General features: G+C 46.8%; 1 long non-coding RNA gene across 1 annotated transcript; it reads left to right on the plus strand.

Annotated features, from left to right (window-relative positions):
• The first annotated feature begins 1972 nt into the window (after positions 1–1972).
• On the plus strand, positions 1973–21755 carry LOC139436539 (uncharacterized). The gene is made up of 3 exons (XR_011645838.1): positions 1973–2190; positions 19898–20010; positions 20573–21755. It is a non-coding gene; the product is annotated as an uncharacterized lncRNA (long non-coding RNA).
• Positions 21756–22811: the final 1056 nt, after the last annotated feature.

Below are 22811 nucleotides of genomic sequence, written 5' to 3' on the forward strand. Positions count from 1 at the left end.
TGACCGCCCCCCCTGGCTGTGGAGGGACTGTGGCTCCTGTCCGTCTTCCCCGGCCTCTGGGCCCCTGCCCCCCCGAGGTGTGCCCTCACCCACAAGCCCACCTCGCTGCCCCGGGACCCCTCATCCCAGATGCAGAGTCAGCTCCCTCTTGGATAATCTCCACGATTCTACATTGATTTGCGATGCATGGTTCTCTCCTGAGCTCGAGACCCTGAGAGCAAACTGACTCCTAGACTCCTAGGCACATTAAGAGTGTACCGTACACGGAGTCCTCACCTTTGCTTCTGAGCAGCCCCTTTCCTACAGCCTTTGCTTGTCCCTTTTTGACAAGCAAAGGACCCAGGTGCCGTGCTTGCCGCCATGACTTCTCTCCTTCCGTGGCGGATCAGTTAGGTTCTGAGGACTCCTTCTTCTTCATCTCTCCCATGACTGCTGTCTGAACTCAGCTCTTCACCTGGGGAACCAACACTCCTGCTTCCAGACTTGCTCAGCTCAAGCGTCATCTCCCCAGGAGGCTTCCGAAAGCCTGCTCAGACCATGCAGGCTGCGTGGCTGCTGGCTTGTTTTCCTTCTCTCCCCTCAGACTGTAAAACTCTGAAGGCCAGGCGTCTTTTCTTCTCCCTTCTCCCAGCCTGGCACTCAATTGGTGACTACTAGATGCACAAACGCATGCGTAAGTGAATGAACAAAGAGAGGAAATGAAATTTACTTTCATAGCTGCATGTAGAACCCCTGGGCAAATGAGGGGCATGTCCATTTTACCTACCACTCTCCACAGGCTTTATCCATCTGTTCTCTGGGCTTATTTTTTCTTGTGATTCTATTTCATTTTCTACTTGACAAACCCAAAAGGAAATGAGACTGAGGAGTCACACCAGAGGGTAGAAATTCACTTTGAGTGTGCTGGAGCAGAGAATTAAGTGAATCCTGGCCTGCAAAAGAAGTTAAATGTATAAACTGCAGTCGGATGAAATCAGCAATTTGAAATACCTCTATCTCTGACGGGAGAGACCCTTTACGCTCCTCCCAAGAAACTGTGGAAGCACTGTAATTAGACAAGTCACCGCCTTCCAATTCCTGCTGAATAGTCTGCTGTTAGGCTTTATTTATTTATTTAATTTTAAAGATTTATTTTATTTATTTCTCTCTCCACCCCCCTTTTTGTTTGTGTCCTCTGTCTGCTCTCTGTCTGCTTTTTTTAGGAGGCACGAGGAGCCAAACCTGGACCTCCCATGTGGGAGGGAGGCGTCCAGTGGCTTGAGCCACCTCCACTCTGGCTTATTGCGTCTCTCATTGCGTTTCCTTATATGTCTCTTCATTGTGTCATCTCGCCGTGTTATCTTGCGGTGTCACCTGGCTGCACCAGCCTGTCATGTCAGTTCGCTGTCTTGCTCATTTTCTTGAGGAGGCATCATAAACTGAACCCGGGACCTCCCATGTGGAAGGTGGGCATCCAGCTGTTGAGCCACATCTGCTTCTCTGTAATGATTTATCTTAACTTGAAGCATTTTCAGTGGGTGAGAGCAACAACGTGGAGACATTCATCATGGAAAGTTCTGATGGTGTTCCGATGGTATTGTCACAGAAAATCAAGGACAGAAAACAATTCTCAGAATAACCTTGCAAACCTCCAGGTTGGCTCTACTGATGGTAATTTACCTAATATTTATCGAGCACACACACCACGCTACGAATGGCATACTCATTATGGGAAACGCCGCTGACCCTCCCCTCGCGATTTTTTTCTTTAGCATAAATGGAAAGAGGACAAGGAACACTACATACAAAGCACTTTGATCATCCGTAGTGTCCATCTTTCCGTGAACTCTAGTGAAAGCCCGGTCAAATTTAAGGAGACCTGTTGGGGGAAGGGTCATCCTGTTTGTTGATGTAGGGCTTTTTTTTTTTTAAGGCTGGGAAACAGATACCATGTCAAAGTGTACAGGGCATTCTCTTGAACTGGATCAATAAGCCCCAGCCATGGCCTTGTTTTCTTTTTTTAGGTGAGTAGGTCTAAGGGTGATGGTGGAAAAATAGGTGCTGGTAGCTCCAGATGCAGAATCTTTCCCAGGCTGTTGGAACACTCAGAGTTAGAGGAGAGATCCAGGTGTCAATTCAGGGCATGCACCAAACAACTTTGGCGTTTGGTCGTGCTTTGTGGACGGCAGTGGCCCTATGCCCAAACGTCAAGTAAGTACTGCCCGGGGCCTGGGGAAGGAAGGTGCTGGTGAGAGCAGCCCAGCACCACCTGGCTGCCAGCTGCGCGGTTCTTCTTTTGCAGAGGAATTTCTTCTTTCCCCAGCCCTGGTGGAGCGTCTGCTCTACTTAGAGCTCCTGTTATGTGGGCAGCTAAGCCGGAGTGCTTTAGCGCCTTACCTCCTCATTTGGGGAGACGTTCACTGTGTATGTGGCTATGTCTTTCTAGAAGAACCATCCTCTAGATAAGGGCCTGCGGGCTGGCACTGACTATAAGAGCTCTCTTTCCCACAAGCAGTGACAGATGTGCTTAGATCCCTGTATCTTCGCGCTTAAAGCTCCGCGAAGCAGGCCAGGGCAGGACCTGGCTATTTCTACCTTTCCGTCCTGGCATTCTGAGCGGGTGGGGCTTCTATGATCACGCTCGTCAGCGATCCTTAGATGCTGCCGCAGCTCCAGGCCCTACTCGGATTCCAGCAGGAGGACGGCGAAGGGTGGTTCCGGCCACGCTGCCCCTGAGCCCGGCCCTTGACAGAGAAGTAAATGCTTTCTGCATCCCTTCCTCTGTTTCACCCCCACAAAGAGCTGCCCTTTCGTCTCCGTGGCCAGGACCTAGCCTGTGGCCATGCTTAGCTGCAGGGAAGCTGAGGAAGGTGTGTTAGTTTACCAGTTTCTCTAGTGGAGGTGCTAGGGGCCTGCTCCGGGTCCTGGGCTTCTAGGCTCTTGGCTTAGGTCACATGAAAGAATTTAAGGACACGCCATGGGGTAGGCAAGGGAGTAAAGAGTTTATTAAGAAACAAGGAAGGAGCGGCAGACCTGGCCCAGTGGTTAGGGCGTCCGTCTACCACATGGGAGGTCCGCAGTTCAAGCCCCGGGCCTCCTTGACCCATGTGGAGCTGCCCATGCGCAGTGCTGATGCGCGCAAGGAGTGCCGTGCCACGCAAGGGTGTCCCCCGCGTAGGGGAGCCCCACGCGCAAGGAGTGTGCCCTGTAAGGAGAACTGCCCCACGTGAAAAAAGCGCAGCCGGCCCAGGAATGGTGCCGCACACACGGAGAGCTGACGCAGCAAGATGACGCAACAAAAAGAAACACGGATTCCCGGTGCCGCTGACAAGAATAGAAGCGGACACAGAAGAACACACAGCGAATGGACACAGAGAGCAGACAACTGGGCGGGGGAGGGGGGAGCGGGGAAGGGGAGAGAAATAAATAAAAAGTAAATCTTAAAAAAAAAAGAAACAAGGAAACTAGAAATAAGTACACAACTCCAGACATGGGTTGCAAGTGTGCTGCAGGGTGAGAGATGTGCACAAGGGGAGCGGGTAGACCTTTCCTCCTCTTGCTGCTTAACACTGGGGAGGGGCCCCAGCGGTTTGCTGTTCTGAACGGCTGCCTTATGATCCCCGCCTCTTAGCTCTCAGGGGACCAATGAGGCCTTTTCTTTAGAGGGATCAGGGGTGGAGTAGCCAAAAGGGGTGCTGATGCCAAGTACCAGGCTAGCTGTTGGCTTTTATAAAGGGTATTTATTTGGGGTAAAAGCTTACAGTTACAAGGCCCTAAAGAGTCCAACTCAAGGTTAATTCCTCATCCAAGTCTGTTACCATGTGTTGAAGCACGATGGTGGGTGATGTCTGCCTGGTCTCTCCTTCCTTTTTCCTCTGGAGGCTCCGTGGGCCCAGCTTCTTCCCATCTCGGCTCTAGGCTGGCATAGAGCTCTCTCTCTTCCCGGGGCTTTAGTTGACTGAGCCTACTCCTTTCTGTCACATGGCAAGACCAAAACGACCTAGTTCTCTCTTCTTCCGCATGTTCTTCTTTGCTGTTTTTTGCTTGTGTATTCCTGATAGTCCGTTTATATAGCCCAGCAAGGGGCCAGGGAATCAACCCTGAGTTACACCTACTGACATAGTCGAATCAGAGCCCTGATCTTATCATACTTTATTCAAAGACATGTCAGCTGAATCTAATACAATCAAAGGGTATCATGCCCAGAAGAACAGACCTGTTTACAAACATAATCTCTCTTTGGAATTCATAAATAATCTTGCTTCTGTATAGGTCTTATGCTGAGCTGGGCCAACTTGGCTGTCTTTTGAGGCTGCTTTACTGTTTTCAAAAAGTTATCTTTTGGGAAGCAGATGAGGCTTAGGCAATTGAGCTCCTGCCTACCACATAGGAGGTCCCAGATTCATATCCAGTGCCTCCTAGAGAAGATGAGGAAGACAGCAAGACGATGGGCTGACGCAGTGAGCTGGTACAGCAAGCTGATGCAACAAGATTATGCAAGAAGAGACACAAGGAGGAAACCATAATGAGAGACACAACAAAGCAGGGATTGGAGGTAGCTCAAGCAATTAGGTAACTCCCTCCCACACAGGAGGTCCTGGGTTTGGTTTCTGGTACCTCCTAACCTCCTAAAAGGAAGATGAACACACAACAAACAGACACAGCAAATCCAAACAGTGAGAGTATGGGGAGAAATAAATAAGAATAAAACAAATCTTAAAAAAAAAAGTTATTTATATTCATTTGATCAAAGCCCTAAAAGCATTTTGCTTTGACTACCCAGAGCACCAGAACAAATATATAAAACAACAACAAACAACCCTCTACATTTTCATTGGCTCTGGTGGGATATGTTCTTATATGTTTTTGGACAAGTGTATATAAATGTTGAGAATGATGGTGTCCTCTGTCCTTTAAATACTACTATACTGACCTCAGGTGGCTATGGGTGTACAGGCTTTACATTAAAATACATACATGTTAATAATAAAAATAAAAGTGAACAAAAAGAAGAAAGAAAAATAGAAAACAATAAAAAAGCAAAAAACGTGAACAAAAATAGATGAAAAATAAAAAATATTATTGGGAAGTGGATGTGGCTCAAGTCACTGGGCTCCCACCTACCAGAGAGGCTCAGACTGCCATTAAATTCACACAAAAGGAAAGAGATGATCAAGTCCAGTACATGCACAAGGCCACCAGTGGCTGTAGTCTGACATGAAAACATAACTTCTCCTTTGGGGAAAGTCATCTGTAGGGAGAGGAACTTTCCAGCCTAAGGCCTCAAGATGCGTTCTCAGGCTGCCATTCATTGTTTACAATAACTTCCATTTGCAAAGCCCATTACTGCCCCTGTCACTGTCACAGAATCAGCCACGGGGACCCCTCATGTGACACGAAAGCTCAGAATGAGTATGATTTGGTTGGATTTTATAACCAGTATTTTTCAAGCTGTGGGTTTTCTATTGAGTGGGTCACAAATAGTGTGAACAAAAAATGAAATAGAATTGAATAGAAAAATGAATATCAGTGTGCACTGACCGTAGGCAGCATAAATATCCTTTGCTGCAACGGTTGCCTCAGTTATATGTGAATGTGTGTGATGGGTCATGATGTAAAATGTGTTTGTTGCTGTGGGTTACAGTTCCACGAGCTTGAAAGCCATCAGAATTACTCAGACTTTTCTTCCTTGCCAGCTTCAGTCCTCAGCCCACTGCCCTGCCCTGCAAACATTCCCTGGATTCTAGCATCGTGGGTGTGTTCAGAGCCTTCGTGCTAAGCTCATGGACTCTCTTTATCAGAAGTGAAAATTGAGCATGGCAGTCTGTGCCAAGAGCAGGTTCCAAGAACCAGGGAGAAAGTCCTCCCAGGGCTGGACAGCTTTCAGTTTTCCAGTGGTGAAAAAACAGTGTCCATTCTGGCTTTGTTGTCCCTAGTTTTCCTTAACTTGAACATTCCAAGGTATCTCCACAAGCACAGGCCAGGGGACTCGCCTCCCTTCCCCTTCCAACGAGGCTGCAGAATACTCTGGCTAAAATTATCCCATGGAAGCCACATGTTTTGTCCTTTTTATACTTGTGTCTCTCAGCATTAGCTGTCATGGAGCACTTATAGTTCCCCAAATTCTTTTTCAAGGAAAAAGTCACTTATCCCATCTGTTGCAGACTGCGATTTGCCTCTTTAATTTTGATTGACTAATGTCTGGTAGTTTGTATTAAACAGTGTGTACATGAAGGCAACAGAGAAGGTTGAGGAGTAAAATAGTCAGTTAAATGATTGGCTTAAAAAACAAGTAGGCAATTCCAGGGAAGGCTCAGATTGATTTTTTTAACATGATGAAATGATTTGTTTTCTTATTGTCTGAATTAGTCTGTCAAAGGGCTGTGGATGCAGACTAATCTGTTGGCTCTTATAAAGGGTATTTATTTGGGATAAAAGCTTACAGTCCCAAAGCCGTGAAAAGTCCAACTCAAGGCCCCAGAAGAGGTGCATGCAACCAAAGTCAGTGCCATGTGTTGAAGCAAGATGGCGGGAGATCTCTGCCTGGTCTCTCTCTTCTTTTTTTAAGATTTTATTTTTAATTTTATTCTTTTTAAAAATTTATTTATCCCCCCTTGCCACTTGCTTGCTATCTGCTCTCTGTGTCCATTCGCTGTGTGTTCTTCTGTGTCTGCTTGTCTCCCTTTGTGTGTCATCTTGCTGTGCCAGTTCTCCGTGGGCGTGGGTCATCAGCTGTCCATGGTTGTGGACCATCACCTCTCCGTGGGCGTGGGCCATCAGCTCTCCATGGGTGTGGGCCATCAGCTCTCCATGGGCGTGGGTCATTAGCTGTCCATGGTTGTGGGCCGCCACCTCTCCGTGGGCGTGGGCCATCAGCTCTCCATGGGCATGGGCCATCAGCTCTCCATGGACGTGGGTCGTCACCTCTCCGTGGGTGTGGGTCATCAACTCTACACAGGCACGGGCCAGCGTGCCTTCACAAGGAGGCCCTGGGAAGCGAACCCAGGGCCTCCCATATGGTAGACAGGAGCCCAATCAGTTGAGCCACAGCCGCTTCCCGTCTGCCTGTTCTCTCATTCCCCCTGAGCTCCTTCTTCCTCCTGAGCTCCATGGACCCAGCCTCTTGAGGCTTCATGCTTAAATGACCCTGTAGTCCTCTCTCTCCTGGTGCAGAGCTTGTTTCTTTCTGGGCCTCCTATATCAGAGCCGCCTTCTTTCTGTCACATGGCAGAATAAAAAATGACAGAGCTCTCTCTTCTTGTGTGTCTATCTGAGTGTCCATTTATATTATACCCAGCAAGGGGGCAGGAACTCAGCCTGAGTCACTCCTGCTGATGTGGTTGAATCAAAAGCCCTAATCTTAACAGGGAACCTAATCAAAGACACCTCAGCTGAATAGATCAGTTTACAAACATAATCTTTCTCTTTTTAGGATTCATAAAATGATCTCCAACTGTCACAGTGTCCCACAGACAATAACTAGCCATTACAACAAGTAGCTGTTTCTTTTTTTTCTTCGTAGGAAGTCCTGGGGATTGAACCCAGGACCTTGCACATGGGAAGCAAGTGCTCAACCACTGAGCTACATTTGCTCCCCTTAAGTAGCTATTTTGATTTGTGTTAAAATGGGATTTTTGAAATTGCATTACTTGACATAAATTATTCAAAGGTAGTGATCATAGACCTCAGGACAAAACTCCCAAGATATCTGAAGACTGACTATTTAGCAAGAAGAGTTCTGCCTAAATGGAGTGGGCCTTTGTATATTACAAGAAAGAGACTCTTGGAAAAATGCTGGTGGTGGTGATCACAGTAATAGCAATAATGTCTATTATATGCTGGCACGATGTTAATTATTTCACTTATTTCCTCTAATTCATACAAAAGTCCTTGGAAGAAAGTATGGGCATCTATTTTACTAGGAAGGAAACTGAGGATTACCAAGAAGATAAGTCATTCATTAAAGTTCACACTGTCTGGACACCAGATCCTTGTGGAGTGAGAGGATTCAGCCAGGTATGAGGGACTCTCTCAGCCATTTTCATGGAAGTGTTTATCCTTTGTTTGTTGCCCCTGCTGCCTGACTGTTCTGTCCATCCACTCCTCAGGTGTAAATAACTGGGGGGAATTCCCACATTCCTAAGCATTTAAGATGAGACTAAGTGAAGCGAGGGTCAGTTTCCCCAGAGTATGTCCCAGAAAGCACAAGCATGGACCTGCCTGAGATTCACACCAGCCAGGGGAGAAAAATAGAGGGCTTGTTGTGAGAGGAACTAAGAGGTGGACCCAATTTACGTGGTGGGAAAATGGAGAATCAGGAAGCCAGGGGTGGTAGTGTATTAGTTTCTTACTGCTGCTATAACAAATTACCACTAACTTTGGCTTAAAACAACACACATTTAGCTTACAGTTTTTTAGGGCAGATGTTCAAAATGGGTCTCTCTGGGCTAAAACCAAGGTGTTGGCAGGATGGTGTTCCTTTCTGGAGGTTCCAAGGAAGAATCTATTTCTTTGCTTTTACCAGCTTCTAGAGGCCACCCACACTCCTTGTTTCATGACCCCCATCCATCTTCATCTTCAAAGTCAGCAATGGCCGTTTGATTCTTTCTCATATCACATCATCCCAACCTGATTCCACAGTCACATCACCTTCTCCAAGTCTACTGTCTTCCTCTTCCACTTTTAAGGACCTTTGTGATTTCTTTGGGCCAACCTGGATAATCCAGGATAATCTCCCTCTTTTGAGGTCAGCTAACTACTCCATTTGCAACCTTAATTCCCCTTTGTCATAGTCTATAAGATATTCGCAGGTTCCAGCAAAGACGTAGACATCTTTGGGGGCCCACAGTGGGCCTCTTGGAGGAAGCAACATTTGACCTGGGACAAAATGGATGAGAAAATGTCAGGCTGAGGAAAGAGGGAGCACACCCGGCAGTGAGAGGACAACCTGCGTGTAACTGGGATGAAGAAGAGCTTGGCACATCGGAACTGAAAGTTATCCCCTAGTTGGACTTCAACTGGTAAAGAAGGAGAAAGCAACGAGAGGTCAGTCCAGCTGTTCAGGATTTAGAGTTTTGTGCTATGTACAATGAAAAACTATGAAAGACTTTCAAACAGTAGGAAGAATTTATTTCAATCACCCGGACCACGCTGTGGAGAATGGGTGAGGGAGAAAGAGTGGACTTAGGAGAACAGGTCATCCATTTATCCAACAGCTATCCACTGGCAGCCTCTTCAGCTAGGTGCTGGGTATACGGCAGCGATTAGAACAAGACCCCTGCCCTCACGGCACTACATTCCACCATGTGGTAGGGCAGTGACTGCCCAAATGCTCACCAAACTCCATTTTCTCCCCCAAAACATACAATTAGGCCAGCATCCTTGTATTTAGGTTCCTGCCAATGGATTGTGAGCAGAGCAGTAAAGAGCAAGTGTGCCTTCTCCATGCTCTATCTCTTCCTCTTCTGCAGAGACTTTGGGGGCCATATACGAAGATGGCTGCATCCTGGTTTAATTCCAGAACACCCAGAATAAAGAGAAGATCCTAAAAGCCTACATAGGAGAGGGGATGAGCTTACAAATTCAAGGTTGGGAATCACAGACACTTTGAACTTCTCAATAGCAGCACTGGAAGCTAGAAGAAAATGAAGCAGTGCCTTAAATTTGAGGAAAAATTATTATCAAAGTATCATACCATACCTAGCCAGGAAGGACCTTTGGTCCCTGATGACTCTATGGAGAACAGCCACTCTACCATCCTGACTGGTGTGGGTGAGAGAGAGCACGATAAACTGTTCTCTGCTAAGCCATTGAGATAATGGACTTGTCTTTTATACTCATTAGCCAGTCCAGACGAATACACAGGGAGACAGAACAATAAACAAATAAGCAACATAATTTCAGGTTTTCATTAGAGCTCTGTAGGCAATAAACATATAAGGGAATGGAGAATAATTAGAAGGGATGCTACTTCAGAACGAGGCATCCTGAAAGGCATTTCTGATGAAGTGACGTTTGGTCTGAGACCTGAAAGATGAACAGAAGCAACTGTGAGAAGGGAGAGAGAAGAGCCTTCTGGAAAAAGGGATTAATAAATGTGAAGACCCTGAGTGCAAAAGCATTTACTAGGTTGGTAGGAGGAAACCAGAGCCAGGGTCACAGACTCCCATTGGAGAAACACTCATAAAAAAGGCCCCATCCTTTGTCACCTTCAAGTGTCAGAGGTGTTGGAAAAGTATCACTTCTGGATAATACGCTCACAAGCAGTAATGCCTTCCCCTGCTCTCTTCCTAGCAAATGCCACTGACTGGTGCGTAAGTGAGGGAGGGTGGCCTGACGTAAATTTGGCAGGAGTGGAAGCAGGAAGGCTAGTTATTGCAGGTGTCTACATACGAGATTACGGTGGTTTAGGCAAGGGTGGTAGTGGTGTTGATGGAGAAAAGTGATCAGATTTGAAATGTATTGTAAAGGTAGAGACAGCAGGGCTTAAAGAGTGGATACTGAACATGAAAATGAGCGGGAAATCAAGGATAATTCTTGGCTGTTTGGTTTGAGCTGGAATAGATGATGGTGACATTTACTAAGAGAAAGACTAGGGATGGAACAGGCTTCAAGAACAAAATTAAGAGAATCTTTTTTTTTTTTTTTAATTTTTTTATTTTTTATTGACTTTGTAATAATATTACATTAAAAATATATATGTGAGGTCCCATTCAACCCCACACCCCCACCCCCCCTCTCCCCCCTCCCCAACAACACTCGTTCCCATCATCATGACACATCCATTGGATTTCGTAAGTACATCTTTGGGCACCTCTGCACCTCATATACATTGGTTCACATCATGGCCCATACTCTCCTCTATTCCATCAAGTGGGCCCTGTGAGGATTTACAATGTCCGGTGATTACCTCTGAAGCACCATCCAGGGCAGCTCCATGTCCCGAAGACGCCTCCACCTCTCATCTCTTCCTGCCTTTCCCCATACCCTTTGTCCATTATGTCCACTTTTCCCAATCCAATGCCACCTCTTCTATGTGGACATTGGATTGGTTGTGTCCATTGCACCTCTATGTCAAGAGGAGGGTCAGATTCCACCTGGATGCTGGATGCAATCCTCCCATTTTCAGTTGTAATCACTCTAGGCTCCATGGTGTGGTGGTTGTCCTTCTTCAACTCCATCTTAGCTGAGTGTGGTAAGTCCAATAGATCAGATTGTAGGTGCTGGAGTCTGTTGAGGCTCAGGACCTGGCTATCACATTGTCAGTCCAGAGATTCAAATCCCCTAAATATATCTTAAACCCCAACATTAACTGCACCTCCAGCACATTAGCATGAAAGTCTTATGAAGGGAGATCCCATCTGAGTCCAGATTCATCACACATAAACACCATTTCCAAAGAGGGGCCATCTGCCCTGGTAGTTAACCCCATCGGCCATGACCATAACTCCCATGGGTCTCTTTAGCCCTCAAAGGAACCAATATCTGGGGGTTGTATCTGCTTTATCTGTCTCTCTGACTCTGCTCAGTTGTGCATGAGGGCAAACCTTCTGCCAGCCTCCAGACTCTTTTTTAGAAACTCGTAGCCATATAAACTCATTTCTCCTTTCCATTTCCCCCTTACTTTAGGTCAAACAGCATTTTAAAGTCATGGTATTTTATATAGACATGGATATTCTGCTGATCCGCATTGAACCTTCCGTATAAGGTCATTTTCCAGTTGCATCATCAGTTGGTAGTTGATAGTGGTCCCTCGTTGCCAGGGAGGCTCATCCCCGGGTGTCATGTCCCGCGCTGGGGGGAAGGCATTGCATTTACATGCTGAGTTTGGCTTCGAGACTGGCCACATTTGAGTAACATGAAGGCTGACAGAAGGAAATTCCCAGGCACAAAGTTGCTCTAGGCCTTGTTCTTATTTTGGGTTTATCAGAAGAGAATCTTTTTTTTCTTTTATTTCTCTCCCCTTCCCCACCCCCAGTTGTCTGTTCTCTGTGTCTGTTCACTGTGTCTTCTTTGTCCACTTCTGTTGTTGTCAGTGGCATGGGGATATGTGTTTCTTTTTGTTGCATCATCTTGTGTCAGCTCTCCATGTGGGCAGCGCCATTCCTGGGCAGGCTGCACTTTCTTTCACGCTGGGTGGCTCTCCTTACAGGGTGCACTCCTTGTGCATGGGGCTCCCCTAGACATCCCTGCATCCCCCTGCGTGGTAGGGCACTCCTTGCGCGCATCAGCACCGCACATGGGTCAGCTCCACAAGGGTCAAGGAGGCCCGGGGTTTGAACCATGGACCTCCCATGTCATAGACGGATGCCCTAACCACTGGGCCAAGTCTGCCGCCAAGGAAGTCTCTTAAATTTGAGATGGCTATTTACATCCAAGAGTAGATATCACATAGGCAGTTGGATATGTGGGTCTGGAGTGGCAAAGAAAACAAAGCTAGAGCTAGAGATATACAATCATCATCTGGTATAGTAGTTTGATATGGTTATGAATTCCAAAAATAGATATTGGATTAAGTTTGTAAACTGGTCTGTACCTGAGCATGATTAGGTTACAATTAGGGCTTTGATTGGACTATGTCATTAGGGCATTGATGGGTGGGGACTCACAGATAAAAGGCATGGCAAAGGACAGAGTTGAGGGTTCTTAATGTTGGAGTTTCGATGCTGGAGTTTGATGCTGAAGTCTTAAGCTGGAGCCCCGGGGAAAGAGACAGAGCCATTTGCCTGGTGGTCTATAGCTGACCTTGTGGAGAGAGACAAAGCCTAGAGAGCCTCATAGTCTATAGCTGAGCCTGTGGAGCAAACAGAGGAGCTGAGCCCAGAGGAACCCAGGAAGTCCGAACCCTCACAGACTTCAGCAGCCATCTTGCTCCAACACATGAAAATAGACTTTGGTGAGGGAAGTAACTTATGCTTTATGGCCTGGTATCTGTAAGTTCCTACCCCAAATAAATACCCTTTATAAAAACCAACCAATTTCTGGTATTTTGCATCAGCACCCCTTTGGCTAACTAATACAGCTGGTATTCAGAACTGTAGAACTAGGTGAGACCATTAGGGAGAGGACTGGAGAAGAGAAATGGCTCAAGATGGAGTCCTAGAACATTCCAATGCTTAGAGTTCTGGTAGAAGAAGGAGTCAGTGAAGGAGACTGAGAAGGGTTGCCAATGAGGATGGTGGAAAACTACGGGTATATTTATTTACTTCACTAGGATTTCCTTGGCTTTCCTATCATGTGGTGATGTCCTCTCCACCCCAGCCCCAGATGGCTCCCTCAATAGTTTGCTCATTTTTTGTTTTGCTTGTTGTTGTTGTTGTTTTGCTTGTTGTCTGCTCATTGTTGGTTTGTTTTTTCTTTAGGAAGCACTAGAACCGAACCCAGGACTTCCCTTGTGGGAGGTGGCTGTTCAACGGCTTGAGCCACATCCACTCCTAAGCAAGGTTTTTTTCTTTCTCTTCTGGGTTCCCATTGAGGAGCTTCTGGTTCCCCTCCATGGGAATGTTTTCATCTGGCAGGCCAAGAGGCAAATGTGAGGCTATTATGCAGGAACTTATATAACATTTTAAAATATAACCATTAAAAAATGTAAAACACATTCTTAGCTCTAACGTGGCAGGGCAGATGGAGTCCCTGGGCTATAGTCTATGGACTTCCTGGGCTGGAGGAAAATAAAAAGGAATTAAAAACAGAGTAACATAAAATGAAATAACCTGACTCTTCAAATGCGGATCAGCAGACCTCATTTGAGATTCCCTGCGCTGTGGTTTGTAACATTTTCTCTATGTGGACACACCCAAGGAAGCGGGTATTCTCTGAGCAGGGCTCACAACCTCTGCAGTGTCGACGGCAAGTGGATGGATCATTTGAAGAAGTCTTCCAGCTTCCTGCCCAGCTCCTAAATGATGGAAACCCTTCTAATGTGTTTATATTTCTTGGAAGCCAACCATAGGTTAGGTCCAGTGCTAAACAGAGGGAATACATGAGTGAGCAGGACAGGACCCACCCCAAGCGGGGTCAGGGAGGGAGGGAATGGGGAGTTATTGCCTAAGGGGTACAGAGTTTCTGCTGGGAGGGATGAAAACGTTTTGACAATGGATGGTGGTGATGGTAGCCCAGAATTGTGAATGTAATTAGTACCATTGAATTGTATACTTAAAAATGGCTAAGATGGCAAATTTTATGTTGCATAGGTTACTACAATAACTTTAAAAGGAGCTTACCATCCAGTGGGAAAACTGACCAGGAGACCGTTCATTCTATCAGAGCATGGCAACTGTTTTGATAACAGGAAGTAGGCACCCAGCTTTTAGGGATTCAGAGAGCTTCCTGGAAGAAGTAATATCCAAACTAAGGCCTGAAGGATGAGAAGGAGTTAGCAAGAACTCAGTGGATACAGCTTAGCATGCACAGAACTCCCAGAGGTGAAAGGGAGTAGTGACACCTTTGGGGAGCTGCAAGAATTTCAGTACAGCTATTCACTGGCTTACATGAAGGATATGTTCCTAATAAAACATCTGTAATCAAGAAAAACAAAGGTGACATGACTCCAGGTCAGGTTTCTCAGATATCAGAACTATTGCCATTTTAGGCCAGATAATTCTTTGCTGTGGGGAGTTGTCCTGTGCATTATAGAATGTTTAGCAGCTTCCCTGGCCCCTTTCCACTAGACACCAGGAGCAACCTCCAGTGGTGACAATCAAAAATGTCTCCAGACATTGCCAAGTGTCCCCTGGGGGCAAAATCGACCCTACTTAAGAGCCACTGCTTAAGATTCAGTGATAAAGAATTTTACTGGCTCATTCTCAGGACATCAGCTGTGAGTTTTACTGGGAGTCTACGCTGTGTTAGGCCTGGTGGTCACACACATCTGCTCCACCTTGCCAAGGGGAGGGGTAAGTGACCAGGCAACTCTGCTGGATACCGCCCTCTTCCTCCACCAGCCACTGAAGTCCTAAAAAGTGGTCTGATTCAAGCCTTCAGTTCTTCATGGCACCAAGCGTCTGGAAAAAGCCAAGACATTTCCCGACAAGACGTAGGGCCATATCACAATGTATCAGCCCCGTTCCTGCCTCTCAATGTGGTTGAACTCACATTTACTAAACTCTAGCTGATGCCAAAGCATATGCTCTTAATCATTGCTTCAGAGGACAAACTTAAAACTGTCAAGGTCATAAGGTGGGTCAAGGTTACAAGGCGGTTCAAGGTAATGATGTGACTCAAGGTCAAGAGCTGCGTCAAGGTCACAAGGTACATCTAGAATGGTTCCTGAAGCCCCGTTTTTCCCTAATATTGGTGCAGTCCACCTCATAGAATGTAGGGTTGGTTTATGGCTTTGTGGCCGCTCACTGTTCTAAACAGTAGCATTCATCTTGGGTTAATAAAAGGCCTGACGGGAAGCAAATTTGGCTCAAAGGATAGATCGTCTGCCTACCACATGGGAGGTCCAGGGTTCAATCCCAGGGCCTCCTGACCCGTGTGGAGCTGGCCCACGCACAGTGCTGATGTGCACAGGGAGTGCCGTGCCACACAGGGGTGTCTCCCGCGTAGGGGGGCCCCACACACAAGGACTGCGCCCCATAAGGAGAGCTGCCCAGTGTGAAAGAAAGCGCAGCCTGCCCAGGAATGGTGCTGCACACACGGAGAGCTGACACAACAAGATGACGCAGCAAAAAGAAACACAGATTCCCGGTGCCACTGACAAGAATACAAGCAGACACAAGAAGAACACACAGCAAACAGACACAGAGAGCAGAAAAGGGGGGGGAAGGGGAAGGGGAGAGAAATAAATGAAAAATAAATCTTAAAAAAAAAAAAAGCCCTGAATGGAAAGAACTCCAAAAATCCAGCTACTCCGAAAGTGTCTACTTGGCAGGAATTTAGAATGCAGGGTTGAGCGGCAGGTGAATGGGGGAGGAAGATGGGAAGTTGGATTCCTGTGGGGCCCTGAGGCAGGATGCCTTAGATGCCAGGCTGAGGGCTTGTCCTCAGCCCTGAGGATGCTGGGGAGCACCGAGAATCGAGGAATCAGACTTGGAGACTTCAACTAAGTACTTAACAGGGGGCACAGAGGTAAAAACGATACGCCCAGGACTGAGTACAACCCTAGATTTTCCAAATGCAAATTCTTAGCTCATGACACCTTTCCAAGTTGCCACCCGGGTGTGTTTACAGAGGTCAGGTTAAAACACAGACACAAAGACCTGGTGCGGGGGAAAAGTTGAAGGCGAAGAACAGATGAGAATGAAGTTGTGTTCAGCAGGGACTGGCACTCGGTGGTAGATATGTTTCTTGTCTTACATCTCCTTTTTTGTTATCATTGTTGTTTCTAAACTGGTTTTGATGATGTAATCGAAGTATATTCCATAGAGCTGTGGTTTCCAACCTGCAAACCAAGACACTTGGGGGGGAGGCAAGTTATTGCAGGGGTCCTCAAATTCGGTGTACATTTTCTTCATGGGCACTGCCATCAAGTACTGCTATCTATTTTATAGGGACTCCACATTTGAACAAAATGTTTTAGATGATAGAGGAAACTTAGAGCGTTGGAGATTCCTGTATTTTACTAAGAATTACTTATGTGTCAGTACAGGCTCATGGGGCAGAGGGTAAGGGTGGAGTTTTGGTACCTAAAGGATCTATATATAAGAAAGGGGATCCAGTCTCTTTGCATGAATGTGCCTCCAAGTCATGAGTCTGGAAAGGACTTGGTGAGGCAAGAATGGCAGTAGAAAAAGCCGTGTACTTATTGCCCTGCCTGAGAGAGGAAAGGATTCCAATGACTTTCCTCCAGGATGGAAACAGATTTGTTTTTACAGCCAGTGTATTAGTCAGCCAAAAGGGATGCTGATGCAAAGTACCAGAACTCTGTTGGCTCTTATAAAGGGAGATATTTGGGGTAGAAGCTTACAGTCACAAGGCTCTAAAGAGTCCAACTCAAGTACCATAAGAGGTACTTTCTTACCCAGTCATTTGTCACATGTTGAAGCAAGATGGCAGGTGATGACTGTGAGGGTTCAGCCTTCCTTCTTCCTCTTAAGGCTCCGTGGTCCCAGCTTCTTCTCATCTCAGCTGTGGGCTGGCATAAGTCTCGTCTCTCTCCCTGGGGCTCATTTCTTTCCAGGCTCAGCTGCTCTGGTCTCTTCACACAGTCAGCTGTAGACTGTCAAGCTCATTTCTCTTCCTGGGGCCTCTGCCAGGTCTACTGAGCTGTCTCTAGTCCTCTGTATTCTTCTCCTGTGTACCCTCTCTGTATATCTCCTTCCTTGCAAGGATCTGTTTTATCAGCCCACTAAGAGGGTAGGGATTCAACCCTGCACTCCCTAATGACATGATCAAATCAAAGCCCTAATCTTAACATAATTTAATCAAAGACATCTCCGTTGAATCTAATACAATACAAACAGACCAGTTTACAATCTATACCTTTTTTTGGAATTCATAAATAATCTCAAATTGCCACAGCCAGGATGCAGGTGATACCTAAAACTGGCCCAAACAGCGTGAGATGGCCCTGATTTCTGGTTCGTAGCAAGCTGCTTGCCTCCTGATGAGGCAGGTTAGTACAGGGAAAGGAGAGACTTGGGTCACAGCTGAAGATCCGGCAGACAACATGGCCGGCAGACAATATGGCCGACAGATCACGTGGCCATGAGACCCCCTCCCAGAAACCTCCTGAGGAGAGGCTGCCAGAAAGATCCCATTTGGATCCTCCTTTCCTATATATAGATCCTTTAGGCACCCAGATTCCACCCTTGATCCCATTCCAGGGTCAAGGGGAAGCCCCACATACCTTCAAACAAAAGTCCTTCCCATTGGACCCCTGACAGCTAACAGGCAACCAGTCAGAACAGCGAACAGCTGGGGCCCCTCCCCAACGCTATGAAGGGGGAGGAGGAAAAGTCTTGAAAGGCCTAAGCTGGGGCCCCCCCCACATACACCCACTCTGCAGCATGGCCACAGCGCATGTCTAGGACTGTGCACTCTTTTCTGTTTTTAAATAAACTCTTCACTCCCTTGCCTAACCTATGGCATGTCCTTAAATTCTTTTATGCGTCATAAGCCAAGAATCTAGAAGCCCTGAACCAGTGCCTTCCGCTGACCCTGCTCTGTTCCCTCGTCTATCAAGGGGAAGTAGCACCTCTCTGGCTTGAACGCAAAGATTCCTGGAGTAGACCTGGTACCATGTAGACACTAAAAAGGAACAAATTTTTATATATGCTTTTACCCTTTGTGGCAGTTTGAAATTACTTATATGAATCCCCAAAAGAGAAAGATTATGTTTGTGAGCTAATCCATTCTTGTGGGCTGTCAATTGGACTAGGTCGTGAGGCATGACTCCGGCTGAGTCTCTGCCCTCTTGCTGGGTCTGATATAAACAGAGACACAGAGAGAGAGGCACAGGAGAAGGAAGCCGCCATATTTGCTCCTGCCATGTGAGAGAGGACTCCAGTTTTGCCAACAACTGGGTTGAGGAGAGAAGTCCTGAGAGGCTCAAAATGCTGAGGCCGGGAGTGGCTGTGGCTCAAGCAATTAAGCTCCCATTTACGGAGGATCTGGGTTCAATCCCCAGTACTTCCTGGTAAAAAAAAGAAAAAAGCCGCCCCAGACCTGTGTGGAGAGGCACAAGTCCCCTGCTGGTGCAGCAACGCCCTAAAAAAGACAATGATGCAACTAGAAAGGGGGGCGGTAGGGAAGCACTGAGGCCCACGGAGAGATGAGCCACATGCCTGATAGCTTACAGCTGAGCTTGGGAAGAAAGTGGAGCAGCTGAGACAGAGAGAGAGGCCCGGAAAGAGCCAAGCCCTGCGCCTGGTTGCCCACAGCTGAGTTCTGGGAGTCGGCAGATTCAGGAGAGGAGGGCAGAGCAGGGATCTCTGCCGAGATCAGCAGCCATCTCACTTCACCATGTGGCAGCTGACTTTGGTGAAAAAGCACCTCTGATGGTGTCTTGATGTGGATATTGCCCGGCTTTGGAACTGTAAGCTTTTACCTCAAACAAATCCCCATTACAAAAGCCAATACATTTTTGGTACTTTGCATCAGCAACCCTTTGGCAAACAAAAACACCCTTTAGCCCAGTAATTATACTTCTAGGAATTTACCCTGAAGACATGCCCCCACCAGTATCACTAGATTAGTGTTTGAATCACAAGGACAAAGTGTATGTCCACCAGGGGCCAGAAATCTTTGGTGGCCAGCTTAGAATCCTGCCCATCACAGCACAGGAAATTGATTGGAACCTGGGGCCCATTCAAAAAAGTAGTCACAGGGGGGGTGGATGTGGCTCAAATGGTTGAGCGCCTGCTTCCCTCATGGAAGGTCTCGGGTTTGGTCCACGGTGCCTCCTAAAAACAAAAAACAAACAGGGAAGCGGATTTGGCCCAACAGATAGGGTGTCCACCTACCACATGGGAGGTCCAAGGTTCAAATCCAGGGCCCGTGTGATGAGCTGGCCCACGCGTAGTGCTGATGTACACAAGGAGTGCTGTCCCACACAGGGGTGTCCCCTGAGTAGGGGAGCCCCACACGCAAGGAGTGCACCCCGTGAGGAGAGCCGCCCAGCACGAAAAAAGTGCAGCCTGCCCAGGAATGGCGCTGCACACACGGAGAGCTGACACAACAAGATGACGCAACAAAATGAGATGCAGATTCCGGGTGCTGCTGACAAAAATACAAGTGGACACAGAAGAACACACAGCGAATGGACACAGAGAGCAGACACCAGGGTGGGGGGAGGGGGATGGGAAGGGGAGAGAAATAAATAAAAAATAATAAGTTAAAAAAAAACACAAAAACAAACAACAAGCAAACAAATGAAGAAACCAACTCAGGGTTGCCAATGTGGCTCAGTGGCTGAACGTCATCTTCCCTCCCCCTCCCTCTCCCCCTCCCCCTCCCCCTCCCCCTCCCCCTGCAGGTGGCCTTGGGATGCCACAGCCCCAGCTAACACCTTGAGTGCTGACTGCAGCCCCAAGACCCTGTGCAGAGGCCCCCCACAAAACTACTCCTGATTTCCAACCCACAGAACCTGTGAGTCAATAAATGCTTGTTATTTAAGCAGCTAACTTTGGGGTAATTTCTTAGGCAGTTAACGAATATATATATTTGTATACATGTATACTTTTTTAAAAAATAATTTATTTTATTATAATAATATTTTATTATTTTTTGGAGGCACCAGAGATTGAACCTGGGACCTGATATGTGGGAGGCAGGCACTCAACCACTGAGCTGCATCCATTTCCCCAACACACATTTTTAATTTGGGGGAGGTGGAAGAATAAACTAGAAACTAATGAAAATGGTTATTGATGAGGTGGGAAGGAATGGATTGGAGGAAATAGGAATGGGAGTAAGACCTCTCTGAATATAACTTTGATAAGATTAGATTTTGGATCATGTGACTGTTTTATACATTGAAAAACTGAAATTAAACAAAAAAAGGATTTAAAAAAACAACCCTGAAATTGATGCCAATAAAAATAACAGATCTAACAATTATGTTAAATTGATAACATAAGCCTATTGAAAAGCAAATTAATTCTAATCATTTTTTTCACTTTTCTTTTTTTCTAATAATTTTTGAACACAGTGCTCTGACTGCATGTCGTTTAGAAGTGGTCAGTACTTCTACAGTTACTATAAAGAGGGAAACGGACTTGGCCCAGTGGTTAGGGCGTCCGTCTACCACATGGGAGGTCCATGGTTCAAACCCCGGGCCTCCTTGAACCATGTGGAGCTGGCCCACGCGCAGTGCTGATGTGCGCAAAGAGTGCCGTGCCACGCAGGGATGTCCCCTGCATAGGGGAGCCCCACGCACAAGGAGTGTGCCCCGTAAGGAGAGCCGCCCAGCATGAAAGAAAGTGCAGCCTGCTCAGGAATGGTGCTGCACACACAGAGAGCTGATACAACAAGATGACGCAACAAAAAGAAACACAGACTCCCATGCTGCTGACAACAACAGAAGCAGACAAAGAAACAAGTTGCAGCAAATAGACACAGAGGGAAACGGACTTTGGCCCAGTGGTTAGGGCGTCTGTCTACCATATGGGAGGTCCGCGGTTCAAACCCCAGGCCTCCTTGACCCGTGTGGAGCTGGCCATGCGCAGCGCTGATGCGCGCAAGGAGTGCCGTGCCACGCAAGGGTGTCCTCCGCGTGGGGGAGCCCCACGCGCAAGGAGTGCGCCCGTGAGGAGAGCCGCCCAGCGTGAAAAGAAAGAGCAGCCTGCCCAGGAATGGCGCCGCCCACACTTCCCGTGCCGCTGACGACAACAGAAGCGGACAAAGAAACGACGCAGCAAATAGACACCAAGAACAGACAACCAGGGGAGGGGGGGGGAATTAAATAAATAAATAAATCTTTAAAAAAAAAATAAAAACAAATAGACACAGAGAACAGACAACCGAGGTGGAGGGGAGAGAAATAAATAAATAAATACATCTTTAAAAAAAAAGGTACTGTAAAGAAATCTTGAACTTTACTTAAAAGGTCTGTTGCTGGTACAGATGTGTCAGTCTAAATCTTACTATTTTATAATGTGTATATTATAGAATAGAATAAATGAGAAAATATATTGATGCTCTATCTCACTGTGGGAGACAAATATAGAAATATGCAAAAAGAAATGCTAGAATGAATCCTGTGGCTTTGGATTTTGAATTGGAGGTATCAGTATGAACTCAGGATTTAAATATGTATCTGGGTAAAAGTTGCACTGCTCATTGTCCTATGCATAAGATATGTCCACTGAAAGGGGCTAGAAGAAATGACATCCCAGTAGCAAGGAGTATGCCACGTGCTCACTCAGATCTAATTTTTAAAATTATTAGAGTTTCTCTGCTTAGTGTAGACAAAGTGCAATGAGATCTTGTGTCAGAAAGTGAGAAAGTACTCATACTGATGAGATATTGTTTTAGTTTCCTCATTGTTATATTAATAGTAAATACCATGCAGTGGGTTGGCTTAAACAATGCAAATTTAGAGGTTCATTGGTTTTGACGCTAGAAGTCTATTTTAAGGCATCACCAAGGCAGTGCTTTCTTCCAGAAGACTGGTGTTCTGGGGCTGGCTGCTGGGGTCCTGGCCCTGGGCTCCTCTGTCACATGGCCATGCACTGGCGGCCTCTCCTGTCTGGGTTCTCTGTCGGGTTCCATTGATTTTCAGCTTCTGGCCTGTGTGGCTTTCACTCTATCTGATTGAATTTCATTTTTCTAAAGGACTCCAGTGAAAGTCTTTATTTATTTATTTATTTATTTATTTTTCTCCCCTCCCCCCCACCCACCCCCCCGGTTGTCTGTTCTCTGTGTCTATTTGCTGTGTCTTCTTCTTTGCCCGCTTCTGTTGTTGTCAGCAGCACAGGAATCTGTGTTTCTCTTTGTTGCGTCATCTTGCTGTGTCAGCTCTCCGTGCGTGCGGCGCCATTCCTGGGCAGGCTGCACTTTTTCCCACTGGGCGGCTCTCCTTACGGGGCGCACTCCTTGCGCGTGAGGCTCCCCTACACGGGGACACTCCTGCGTGGCATGACACTCCTTGTGCGTGGGACTCCCCCACGCGGGGACACCCCTGCGTGGCAGGGCGCTCCCCGTGCACATAAGCACCGCGCATGGGCCAGCTCCACACGGGTCAAGGAGGAGGGGAACTTCACTGGCCAGATATGGGCATTTTGAGCACTAAAAATAATAATGGCATTGAATTATAATAATTGCATTAAAAAAGAATCCAGGAGCCTTACTGATACTCCAAAAGAAAATGGAAGAAAAACTGAGGGGAAGAACGAGGGGGGAATGGGGAAGAAGAAAAGAAAGAGAAAAGAGTGAACAAGGGAAGGATA

Source organism: Dasypus novemcinctus, chromosome 15 (assembly GCF_030445035.2).
Source record: "Dasypus novemcinctus isolate mDasNov1 chromosome 15, mDasNov1.1.hap2, whole genome shotgun sequence".
Classification (NCBI taxonomy): Eukaryota; Metazoa; Chordata; class Mammalia; order Cingulata; family Dasypodidae; genus Dasypus; species Dasypus novemcinctus.